The 12376-nt window shown below is 40.2% G+C and overlaps 1 protein-coding gene across 1 annotated transcript in view; it reads right to left on the bottom strand.

The window, feature by feature from the left end:
- The window catches only part of APTX (aprataxin), a 39337-nt gene that overhangs the window by 21850 nt on the left and 5111 nt on the right, over positions 1–12376 (bottom strand). The window contains exon 2 of the mRNA XM_057549306.1: positions 7575–7661. The gene's annotated coding sequence lies outside the window, so the exon portion shown is untranslated. The remainder of the gene's footprint in view (positions 1–7574; positions 7662–12376) is intronic.

The following is a 12376-nucleotide window of genomic DNA, read 5'->3' as shown; positions in this document are numbered from 1 at the left end:
ACTGAGTCCAGAAAGATGAAAATGAAACAGACAAGACTTGGTAGAAGAATATTCTAGATCTATGATCTAGACTGAGGAAAGTGCATGTACAAAAGCCCTACAGTAGGGCTTTTAACATAATCTTTCAGGTATGACAGAAATCCAATGGAGCTCAAGAGTAGATTGTAAGAGGAAAACGGTGATATATGAGCAAGGGTCAGATAGTAAACCATTCAGGAACTGTATGTAGGCTCATCCTATAGTCAATGAAAAAAACCCTAAAGAGTTAGCCAGGGAGTGACATTATTTGATTCTCATTCTATGAAGATCACTGTGGCTGCTGTGAAGAAGAATGGATTGGAGGGGAGGATGAGAACAGAAAGACTGAGAGCAGTTAGTAGTTTACTGATGTAGCACAAAGGATGTTGGCAGCCTGGACAAGAATACAGAAGTGGACTGATTTAAGAGCTATTTTGGAGGCAGCAGCAACTGGATAAGACAACACATATTCTTCTCTGTAGGCCAACCTAGGTCAGATGGCAAATAATAAGTCACTTAGTGGGGATAGGACCAAAACCTAGTGAGCTATACATGTAGTTGCATCTTTCACATATCCAAAAACTTCTCACTGCAAGTACCTACGACTCTGCCTGAAGGTTTCCTCTGGCCCCAAGAGCCTTCTCTGACTGCATACAGGCCAGAAGGGATGGGATTTACACTCCTGGGAGCAGTAGTGAAAATGATGTAAAGAAGTGGATGGGTAAACTTGTTTCCACACCCCTGGGGCGAAACAACTTTGAAGCATAAACTACTCTGTCTCCCGGAGGCTCTCCAGCCCCAGTTGTCTAGAGGGGTAACCTGTGCATTAACCCACCGGTACTGCTTCCCTCCCATCCCTGTCTCACTTCTCCACTCCCCTACTGATGCTTCCTGCTATCATCTCCTAAACAAACTAATTGCACTCAAATCCTTGCCTTGTGTATGCTTCTGGGGGAATACAACCTACACACTCCTGCTGAATATTTTCTTTTTTTAAAAAATTTATTTATTTATTTATTTATTTATTTTTGGCCGCATTGGGTCTTCGTTGCTGCGTGCGGGCTTTTCTCTAGTTGCAGCAAGCAGGGGCTACTCTTTGTTGCAGTGCGTGGGCTTCTCATTGCGGTGGCTTCTCTTGTTGCGGAGCACAGGCTCTAGGCGCGCGGGTTTCAGTAGTTGTGGCACACAGGTTCAGTAGTTGTGACTCACAGGCTCTAGAGCGCAGGCTCAGTAGTTGTGGTGCACGGGCTTAGTTGCTCCGCGGCATGTGGAATCTTCCCAGACCAGGGCTCGAACCCGTGTCCCCTGCATTGGCAGGTGGATTCTTAACCACTGTGCCACCAGGGAAGTCCCTGAATATTTTCTAATGATATTTTATTTCTCTTTTTTAGGTAAGTTAGTAACTCCTACTGCTTCCCAACTTTTTGATGTCATGGCACAAAGATAAAATTATATATGCAGATCATACTGGGGTCACCTTAAGGTCTATGAGGAACTTGGTGAAAAAAAATCATTATATTTTCTTTATAATTATATGTGATAAAAATTTAAAATAGACCATTTGAGAAAATAACATTGATTCTGGCTAAATATCCAAATAAAATATTTTAAAATTTTTCATGAGAAACTTGACCATGTTTCTGTGAATATTACCTTTTTGACATTAGGTTTCATGGTGAAATAGCTATGTCATTTCTGATGAAGTTTTTAATGATAATCGTTTTAAATTCTTAGAGTCACACCTATAATTGGCACACCAGTAGAGAAGTTCTGTTCTATACATCACAGAGTAAACATGCTAATGTATCCATAAACTATACCCTGCAATTTACTTTAAAATTTTCCACCTATAATTTACACTTTATTGTTTTCAACTCCTACTTTCAATACTAGTTAACCTCTCCCACTATGTGTTGATTTCATAGCTTAACTCTCTCAAGAATCTAACTTTGCAAGAGTTTAGGGGATCGTCACTGTAATCCCAAGTACTAACATTCATACCATTGATGGTTCCTGTTAGAGCTTCCATTTCAATTCATCAATTCTTATTTGTGTAAATTGCAGATGTTGTGGTGGTCTCTTCTGAAATTTCTTATAAACATACTAATTCTAACTTATCCTGCTTACCTTCTACCATCTCTTCATTGCCAGCCTTGTACGAGCAATGCTGAACTTCTTACCCCTCCACCCCCTCCTCCTCAGTACTCTAGAGAGAGAGATGAGCTATCCCTGCTAAGCCCTGGCCCAGCTGTAATACTCTATTGCATTCCTTGATGTTCATGCTATTTCCTCTGGAATGTTCTTCCTTATTTTCTCCCTAATTCACTCCAGCCCCCTCCAATCCATTTACATGCAACTAGAGAAAATATTTCAAAACACAAATCTGACTAAACTCAGTAACTTTTAGTCTTACTTTTAAATGAGATGTTATCTATCTCTCATAATCCTATCTACCACTTTTTCCTTGCCTATCCACATACCCAACACAGGGGGTTTCTTTCAATTTTTTGAACCCATTCAGTCAAGGTTCTCTGGTTGGAAGCTGGAAAAGTACTCTAGCTAACTTAAAGATTGATGAGGCTGCCCTTGGTAACATTCCCAAACCATATGAATCCTGTACTATCCAGGCCCTCAACCTCACAATTACAGAGAGTTAACAGTAACTCCAGAACAGGAGGGCCTGGGCTCCTGGTATTGTCAAGATCAGTTCTTCCCTCTGGTCAAGTAGGAGGGACATGGATTTAGGAGCCCACATGGACACGTGCATCCCACATTCTCCAGGGTCTTGGCTTCTAGCCAGATGAAATCAGATTAGCTCTAGCTTTCCATTGCTTGGTACATTTATTCATTCATTCAACAAGTATTTTTGAGTAGCTTCTACATGTCAGGTATTGTTTTAGGAGCCAGGGCCTATACCACAGTGAACAAAACAAAGCTCCTGCTTTCAAGGAGCTTACAATCTAGTGGGGAGAGGCAGACCATAAAAAAGAAATATATGGATAGGGACTTCCCTGGTAGCGCAGTAGTTAAGAATCCGCCTGCCAATGCAGGGGACACGGTTCAATCCCTGGTCCGGGAAGATCCCAAATGCACAGAGTAACTAAGCCCATGTGGCACAACTACTGAGCCTGCCCTCTAGAACCCATAAGCCACAACTACTGAGCCCACGTGCCACAACTGAAGCCCGCACACCTAGAGCCTGTGTTCCGCAACAAGAGAAGCCACCACAATGAGAAGCCCGTGCACCGCAACGAAGAGTAGCCCCCGCTTGCCGCAACTAGAGAAAGCCCAGGTGCAGCAACGAAGACCCAACGCAGCCAAAAATAAATAAATTAAATAAATTTTTTTTAAAAAGAAGAAATATACGGGTCATGTGGGGATAAATGTTATAAAGAAAAAGCAGGATAGAAAGTGATGAGGATATTTTGTTTATTGTGGAAGGCCTTTTTTTGAGTACAGACCTAAAAGAAGGAAGGAAGCCATGTAGATATCTAAGTGGGAAGGGAAGCCATCAAAGGATTTTAATCAGAGGAGTGACTTTTTGAGCCCCGCCACCTCCAACCACCACAGAGTGACATATTTTTTAAAGGGTACATATTTTTTAAAGAGTCATTCTAATTATTTTATGGCACCAGGATCTTAAAAAGAGGGAATGGTTTACAACCTGCAGTTTCTTCAAACCTCAATGTCTATATCCATTCAACAACCGCATGGAGTGCCTCCTCTGTATTTGGCAGTGAGCTAGGTGTTGAGGACAGAGAAGGCAACAAGCAAGACCCAGCCCCTCCCTTTAAGGAACTTTCAGTGCAGGGAGCTCAGTTCCAGCACACACTCAGCTTTCACAGACTCACTTTTGAGCTCTTCTACTCTCCTGAACTTGTCAGTGTCCTTCAGATACTGACCTACCTGCGATTTCTCCCATTTGTCTTTCTCACTATCCTTCAAACTGGATGCCCAGAGGCATTTTCCTGACCATGGTTTGGCTCCTCTTGACAACAAATTTGTATGTCTATACTTTTACACTATTCAGACAACCCTGGGACCCTCCTACTTTGTCACTCTTTTCACTAGCAAAGATCCAGCTCTGCATATCAAAATAACACAGTTTAATTAAATTTACTCTTTCTTTCTTCACCATACTTTCAACGAGAGTAAAACATCTACTTAACATAGAATAATATTGGCCTAAATTATATGGCCTGTAACAGAAGTTTTTAACCACTCTCCAAAGGACTTTCGATACAGAAGAGACCTCACTTCCCACATATGTGACTTCTCCCTGATGTCTCAGAAATAGGGGATATGGCATATGTGATTAAGGAGAAAAAAGGACAAAAATTTTTTTTAGAAAATATAGATTTAGTCTTTCTCTCTATGGCAGTCTATTACATTTCTAGACCCTATTTATTCTCCCCTCTCAGAATTCTTGCCCTTGTATAGTCCCCTCCCACACTGACTCTGTTCTTGGCCAAGGAACTGGCTTTGGCCAAAGGGACATTAAGAAGTAGGATGTGAGCAGAGCCTTGATAAGTGCTTGCACATTGTGGCCTATCTTTTCGGGGTGCTTCTCTTCAGAACCCAGCTGCCAGGCTATGAGAAGCCCAACTTAGCCACATGAAGAGATACTATGAAGGAGTACTGGGGTCCTGGTCAACAGTCCCAGATAAGCGCCCAGCCAACAGACAGTATGTGAGTGATCCAGCTTGGATGGACCCTCCAGCCCTAGTTGAGCAATCTCAGTAGTCACCACACAGAACAAACATCAGCTATCTCTGATAAACCTTGCTCTAATTGCAGAATTTTGAGCAAATAAATTACTGTTATTTTAAGCCACCCATGTTGGGGGCATTTTGTCATACAGCATAAGATAACAAGAACACTCTTTTTTAAAAAAAAAAGAGGTGCTGTTTCTACTATATGTTGGAATTCTTAAGACTAAAATGCCTGAACCCTGGGTCAAGGTTCAACTTCCCTTATAAGAGAGATGCCAGTGTACAATTATACTGGTGTAATTGTTAGTTTAACGTCTGTGGCCCCATTCATCTGTAAGCTCCATGAGGGTTATGTCTATCATCGTCAACATTGTTTCAATGACCTAGAAAAGACCCTAGCACATAGTAGGCACTCAATCAATATTTTAGTAAGTCAATATTATGTTGATTTACTAGCTATATTAGTTCTTCTGTTTGAATAGGACAGTAATACTTGTTATTTTATTATTATTATGAGCAAACACTATTATATAATGTTTACTACATGTAGATACTGTTCTAAGCAATTTACATGCATCAACAAATTTAGTCCTCACAATAACCCTATGAGCTTGGTACCATAATTATCCTTTTTTACAGATGAGGAAACTGAGGCACAGAAAGAATAAGTAACTTGTTTGTCAAGGGGCCAGGATTCAAACCCAGGGAGTCAGCTTCTAGAGTCCATATTCTTTGCCACTACACTGCCCCCCCAGTTTCCTGTTCTAGGCCTGGCAGTGCCATTGCTGTTGAAGCGAGAACAAGGAAAGGTTTCACACCAGAAGATGAAGAGTTCCCTCATCATGATGAAGACACCCCTGTGATTATGCAGGTGGAAAGCTGCACAGAGGGACCACGTTCCTGCTCTAAAACACCTTTACAACGTCAATGACAACAAGAAGATGACAGACAGGAATGAGAGATGGTGACACACACCAGGAAGAAAAACCCTTATAACAGGCCCTAACCCAAGCCTCTAACTCTACCAGCTAAAATGACTGAACCCCAACCCGTGAACTCAGCTCAACCCCAGTCACCCTACAGGACTATAACGAGCCCTGAGTCAGGAGCTGCTAGCTCAGCGCTGAGTCTCTTTTAATGCCAGTGCCACTGTGACTTGTTACTGGGTCTTCCTTATGCTCAGCACACAGACCAATGACGAAGGCCCAATGTGGCACCATCACCAACTCTGCCTCTGCTCTGAAGAACAGCCTGGATGTGGGAGTCTGGATCTAAGCCAGTAGCACTGTGAAGGTCACCAGCAAACTGACCTCCCAGTTTGATGAGTACTTTCTGGACCCAAAACTACCACTACCACCACCAGCAAGTGTGTACACTCACACACAAATGGCCCAGCCTCACTCCCATATTTGGAGAAGACATGATAAGTTTAATATTAAAACTGAAATGGCAATTTACCCCAACAGTAGAAGAAATATTTCATAACTGCATCGCTTGATAGCTAAAAAGGGGTGCAGAGTGGGGAGCAGGATGTTAGGCCTTGGTAATCAGTGGGGCCTTTTAGAAGGAGCCTTTGAACTATGTCTTCTCCATTTGACATTCACTCAACAAATACTTTTTGACACCTGCTATATGCCAATAACTGTAGTGGGTGTGAGAAATAAAATGCTGTGAAGCCATGATCACTGAGAGTGCTCCACCTCAGAAACAGTGCTTTAACCCATTGAATCCCTTTTTGGTGTGCTGCCATCAGGCTGTAAGAGGCATTCTTGTGAACTAGACACCCTGTCAGGGATGCTGTCAAGGACACTGCTCCTCAGATAACACAATGTTCTCTTCATGAGCATCTCTGGGAGACAGTCCAATCTGATCTCAATTCTGGGAATAGTTCTACTTCTCCAGAGTAACAGGTTTGTTTTTTACCTATGGACACCACGAATTGTAGGACCAATGAGGCTGTCAGCTTAGAGACAAATACATGGTCCAGCTGTAGCAAATGTGAAGGTCATTCCTGTCTGCATTTTTAGCTTTGTCCCTGGCTCTATTTTGTCTCTAGCCATGTTTTTATTTCTTCATTCTCTGCACTTTTAATTTATGGCATCCTGTGTGTATGTGTGTGTGATTTTTTTGTTTTGGAGATTTTTCTTGTATCCTTGGAAATGTCTATGAACACTTTCTAAAAGAAGACATTGGCATCAATGTTTATAATACATTATATACATTTACATAAATGCTATGATAGAAGTGTATCTACAGGGTGATGTTAGCACACAAGAGGGCTTATAAATCAGTCAAAAGCATTAGAGGAGACCTTGCATAGGGGTCATTGCTTGAGTTGAATTATTATTTTGTATTGTTCTTTGTTTTGTTGAGGATCTTTTAGAGTTTATTCACAATACAACAATTGTTAAACAAAGTTAAGTTGTTACCTAGTGCAAGATAATAATAAAAATCTTGCAGAGTAAATTTTTTTACATCAAAGCATGGGTTCATGGGACACCACAGAAATTTTTTACAATAGATTGAGGCTACTTCCACAAGAGTTTCATTTCATCAATTTTTTTCTGACAAAAAGATCATGGGCAAAAATAATCCATATTTACATAAGAATTTACATGCAGAGAAAGAAATTAAGGTGGAATATCAAACTTAAGTTAGAAGATATTTGATAGCAAAGTGAGGTGAAGAATTAAAATAGTTATTTAGAAGACATATATACACAAAATGTTATCAACTGAATTATTCAAATAAATGAGGACAAACAGGATTTGGGAGTTTAAATTATCAAGATCAATAGTCTCCATTTGGAAGGGATATTAAAAATCATTTAGTTCAGTTGCATACCTGTGCAGCAGTGTTCTTCCTTAATTCTTTATTCCATCTTGCAGGTAGGCCCCCCAGCCTTGGACGGTCCACAGATTGTGCGGTTGCCTGTATGAGAACAGAGTGAGAGAAAGAATAGTTGCTGACACATTGTTTTAAGTGTGCTGGGTCAGCAGCTTATTTTTAAATACATTCAATTTGAGCTCTTTTTTCCCCTCTTTTCTTAAAAAAGAGTTCTAGCAATATAAAAACTCATATTGACCAACTGCATATAGAGGACCTGAAGAAATAGGTCAAGGTCTCATGGATGAAGCATTCTACAATTTACAAAAAGACAGCAATAAACATGTTTACTGCACATCTTTTCATTCGTCAATGGCATGAAAAATTACAACCATCTTTCTTCAGGTTAAAAAGAAAGAACGAAAAAGTAAACTAGCTATACTCCATGACCTCTTTCAACAATCTATAAGGCCCGGCGCTTTAAAGAGGATACTGTTCTGCCTTGCATTGGGGAAAATTGTTGACTTTTAACTTAGAATGACTAGAGAGAATGCATTGCTATTTTCCCTCCTCTTCCTTTCTATCAGAATTTTTTTTTTAAACTTAAAAGCAAAATTATCTGAAAACTGCTCACTGCTGAGCAGAAAGCCTACTCTGAATTCAGCAATTAGTCACTGACATTTCCTGCAGGAGGGCAGCCCAAGCAGGCAGAAAAACCACTATAGTGCTAGGCTGGATGGTCCATGAGGGCAGGAACCATCTCTGCTTCTTCACAACTATCTACCTGGTGCCTGGCTTAAACTCTGGCACAATGCATATTCATTCATTCATTCATTCCATAAACTTGTATTGAGTACCTACTCTGTACCAGGCAGTGTTCTATATGCCTGGGATACATCATAAAACAAAACAGACAAAGATCTCTATCTAAATGAAATTTTACTTCTATTGGGAAGACGGTATAGCGGGAAGAGACAATAGGTAAGTAATTTGTTATGTCATGAGTGTGAAGTTATATAAAAAAGTTAAGGGGGATTGGGAGTGCTAAAGAGGAAGAGCAGATTGTGATTTTGAATAGGGTAGACATTGTAGGCTTCATTGAGAAGGTGATATTTAAACAAAGCCTCGAGGGGGGTGAGATGCTCAATACACACTTGTTGATTAAACAAATGAATGAGACCAAAGTTAAGGAAGCAGAAAAGTACAAGGGATGTTCAGGAGGTGGTGAGAAAACGAGTTGAGAAGGTAGGCTGTTGGAGATGAAACTGGGAAGGAGATGGGAGGCTCACTAAGAAGGGTGCAGAGCTAAAGGGTATGAATTTACAAAATTTAGAGTTTACAAAGAACTTTCACTTATAATCCTATTTAATTCTCACATTCCCAGTAAAGTTAGTTTCGTCTCTACTTTACCAATAAAGAAACTATACTCAGAGAAGCTTGGTAATTTTCCCAAGATCACACAGAGATACAACTTAAGAGTAAAATTTTATGTAAGTTTTTAAAATTATACACCCTGTAGAGCAACCAATAGATTGTAAGTGCTCAACAAAAAAATTAAAGAATAGTAAACTAACAACCTATTTTGAATCATGTGTATGGTATTACTGGCAACAGAAAATATGCAGCTGCAAATCTATTTCTTTCATAAATGCCTCTCTTTTTACTAGTATAAACTTTTGCAAACTTTTGCTTTCAGATTCAATCCATTTCTCTTACAAACACAATAATACTTTGTGACTTGATTTTCATGAATAAAAATATTATTTCTCAATTATACAAGAAATACATGGACACTTTCTTTAAAAGGTTAAAGTCCCCACCCAATGGCCACCCTCCACCCTGGTCCTCAACATCAGAGATAAGTAAGTACTTTCAGTTCTGATTGTATCCTCCTGCTCTTTTTCTATGAATACTTGTGTATCCAAGTGTTGACTGAATATACACACTCCATTGTTAATATGTTCAAAACTGAACTCATTATTTTCCCCTCAAAGCTAACCTGGTTCACTGATTTCCTGTGTCAGTGAATAGTATTAAACCATCAGAAACTTTACATTCCATATATTATCCGCCCACTCACCTATCACATCTAATCATCAATCAATCCCTGTAGGTTTACCTCTTTAATACCTTGCGTTACCACTCTTCTCCAATCCTACTCCCACAGCTTTAATATTGGCCCTCTTTGCCTACTGCTTCTACTGCAAGGCCAGATTCATGGCTGTGTGATGTGCAGTCACACAGGGTCTCATGCTTAGAAGAGCCCCATGCTAGGTTTAATGCTCTGCTGTCACTGTCTCGAAATTCTCAATAATCTTTTTTTTGGCTGTGCCACACGGCTTCCAGGATCTTAGTTCCCCAACCAGGGACTGAACCTGGGCCCTGGCAGTGAGAGCACCAAGACCTAACCACTGGACTGCCAGGGAATTCCCATCTCAATAATTTTTGACAAGGGACCCTATGTTTTCATTTTGCACTGAGCCTTACAAATTATATAGCCAGTCCTATACTACTGTAATAGCATCTTAACTGGTATCCATTTTCCCAGTATGGCCCTGCTGCAACCCACCCTCCACAATTCTGTAGGGAATTAAAAAGAAGACATTCCATTGGAATTGGATCAAGCAATACAGGGCACAGACGTCTCCCCTTTTCGAGGCTAAGAAGTCTAAAGTACAACTTTAAATTGAAAAGATGAATTATAGAAGAATGAAATTTCCATATAACCAAGGATCTAACCACATTATCTATAGACACTTTTGTATTACAAGTACTTAGGGAAGATGGCCAAAGTAAATACAAGTCTCTGTGAAGCCAGAATGGTAAAGACCACAGGCTTTGCATTCAGAAAGACTGGGTTCAAATTCCAATTTGACCATTTACTTTGTGACTTTCGGGAAGTTACTCAAATTCACTCATTTTTATTTCATATTGATAAAACAGAGAAAATTATCTGTCAGGACTTTAGTGAGACTCACAAAATAACAGGGAACCAATTAAGTTCAACAAACACTACTCTGTGCCAGACCATGCCTTTATGCTGATGATATCAAGATGAATACGACTTCCTTCTGAAGCGTACAGGATGGAAAAAGGTGGCGGGGGTGGGGGGAGAGTAACTTCACAATATGGAGAAATCTGGCAAATGCTACCTCAGCCAGGTGATCAAGGTCAACATCAACGGTGATGAGTCATGTTCACAGTATGTACCTTGGATATATGATGAAACTAGCACTTTACCTCTGCGGTCTTTCTCCCCCAAACCCATAAACCCAGCCTATCCATGAAAAAAACATGAGACAAACCCATATTGAAGGACAGTCTACAAAACACCTGGCCAGTACTCCTTAAAACTGTCAAGATTATCCAAAATAAGGAAAATCTGAGAAGCTGTCACAGTCAAGAGAAGCCTAAAGAGACATGATGACTAAAAGTAATGTGGTATTCTGGATGGGGTCCTGGAACAGAAAAGGGACATTAAGTAAAAACTAAGGAAATCAGAATAAAGAATGGACTTTAAAAAGGAAAAAAAATTGTAACTTTGTATGGTGATGAATGGTAACTATACTTACTGTGGTGATCATTTTTCAGCGTATACAAATATCAAATCATTCTGTTGTACACCTGAAACTAATATAATATGTCAACTATACTCAATTTAAAAAAAGAATGGGCTTTTGTTAATAATAATGTAACAATTCTAGTTCACTAGTTGTGACAACTGTACCATTTTAATTAAGAAGCTGACAACAGGGAAAACGGGGTGCCAGGTATACAGGAACTCTCTGTACTATCCTTGCAACATTTCCATAAATGTAAAACTATTCTAAAATTAAAAGTTTATTTAAAAAATAACAGGGCTTCCCTGGTGGCACAGTGGTTAAGAATCCACCTGCCAATGCAGGGGACACAGGTTCGAGCCCTGGTCCAGGAAAATCCCACATGCCGCGGAGCAACTAAGCCTGTGCACCACAACTACTGACCCTGTGCTCCAGAGCCCATGAGCCACAACTACTGAGCCCACAAGCCACAACTACTGAAGCCCGGGGGCGCCTAGAGCCCGTGCTCCGCAAGAAAAGAAGCCACCACAATGGGAAGCCCGCACACCGCAGCGAAGAGTAGCCCCTGCTCACCGCAACTAGAGAAAGCCTGCTCGCAGCAACAAAGACCCAACGCAGCCAAAAATAAATAAATAAATAAATTTTTAAAAATAAAATAAAATAAAAAATAACTGAGGGTTGGGGGTTGAAAGGGAGAATAGCTCATAAAGAAGACTGAGACAATGTGTAGTCACAGAGATAAGAGGAGAACCAGAACAAACTGCTGACACTCAAAAAAAAAAAAATTCCAGCCCCACTAGGCCCCACAGTCAATTAAAAACTAAATGTTGCAAGAAATTTAAATTAATTCATACAAGCATTTAAACTAGCATTTTAGCTAGAATTTACTTTCCATTTTGCACTTTCTAATAAAATTTTTCTTTCCTTTTTAAAGAAAAAAAGCATAGCAGTAATTCTACACACCCAAAACTCAACTCATCTTTCCTCCCCTCCAACTCTGCCCCCACCACAGCTTCCTTTTCCTCCTCTTTCAGGTCTCCCCATCTCCGGGAGGGCATCTCCAACCTCTTGCTCAGGACAGAAAGCTGGAAGTCAGCCATGACTCCTTCTCCATCAACTCTGCATCCAGTCAACGCGACCTGCAGATTCTACCTCTATATTTATATTTCCCTCCCTCTCCATTTCTACTATGTAGGCCTTACCAATTTTTTTGTTTTGTTTTGGGGTTTTTTTGTCTCTGTTTTTGTTTTTGTGTTTTTG

Source organism: Balaenoptera acutorostrata, chromosome 6, assembly GCF_949987535.1.
Source record: "Balaenoptera acutorostrata chromosome 6, mBalAcu1.1, whole genome shotgun sequence".
Lineage (NCBI taxonomy): Eukaryota > Metazoa > Chordata > Mammalia > Artiodactyla > Balaenopteridae > Balaenoptera > Balaenoptera acutorostrata.
Note: the sequence above shows the minus strand (reverse complement) of the source record. Positions and strands in the feature narration are given on the sequence as shown.